The sequence below is a fragment of the Protobothrops mucrosquamatus genome, unplaced genomic scaffold (assembly GCF_001527695.2).
Source record: "Protobothrops mucrosquamatus isolate PMUCROS unplaced genomic scaffold, P.Mucros_1.0 scaffold3672, whole genome shotgun sequence".
Lineage (NCBI taxonomy): Eukaryota > Metazoa > Chordata > Lepidosauria > Squamata > Viperidae > Protobothrops > Protobothrops mucrosquamatus.
In genome coordinates this window covers 124,176-125,229 of record NW_015389629.1, presented here as the reverse complement: position 1 = coordinate 125,229, position 1,054 = coordinate 124,176, and positions in this window count along the sequence as shown.

Below are 1,054 nucleotides of genomic sequence, written 5' to 3'. Positions count from 1 at the left end.
TAGATGGATGGATGGATGGATGGATAGATAGATAGATAGATAGATAGATAGATAGATAGATAGATAGATAGATAGCAGTGGACGAGTGGATGGATGGATGAATGGGCAATAAGGAATGGATGGGTGATAGACAGACAGATGGACACTACATGCCTATTGCAGCAGCTGTGGTCTCATTGACAAACATGACCTTTTGCAAGTGATCAGGCTACCTTTGGGGGAGAACTTAAGTGATCCTTTCATGTTGCATCCAGCAGCTCAGAAGAGAAGCTGAGAAGATCTCCCCAAAGTGCCAGAGTCTGAAAAGGTGCTGACCCCCAAGTAGACCTACTAACTAGCCAGGGAGGAACTGCGTGAATTGCAATTAATACCATTTCATTTTCATTTAAATCTAAATTTGTCCCTTCCCTCAAAGCATTCCCATTTCTATAAGTCTGCAAGCTGAGCAGCGGCTACCGCTGGGCTCGGCATCAAAAATGCTGGATCCCTCGATGTGTGCAAGCTGAAAAATTTGAAGGGTTTGGCGGCCTGCGCCGCTGGCCTTTTGAATGGAGAACTCAGACATGGCCAAGGATGTGGTTTGTGGAGAAGAAACGCTAGGCAGCTTTCTGTTGCAAAAGGGGAGGCAGAATCAAATGATGTGCATTTTCCATTTCAAACGGGCTCTTTTAACTGGACCGGCCTTCGAGAGGCAGGCTTGGCTGCCCGATATTTTTAGCAAGGCTGAAGGAAAGGAAGCTGATGTTAATCTCCAGCTACAAAACTGGGAAGGCAGCCGGGCTTTTCAGCTGCAAAGTCCCCGCAGCCGAGGACGGAAAACGGGCAGCTTGCACGTTTTGTGCGTAAATTTGGCTTACCCATCCAAAATTTCGCAGAACGAAAAGGAAAGTTGTTTTTTTTTAACGTGAAAAACGGACGGTCCTCTCGTCTCTGTGAGGAATGACAGACTTCTCTTTTGGATAGATGCAGAATCTAGAGCAGTGATGGCGAACCTTTTAGAGACTGAGTGCCCAAACTACAACCCAAAACCCACTTATGCATCGTTGAGTGCCGG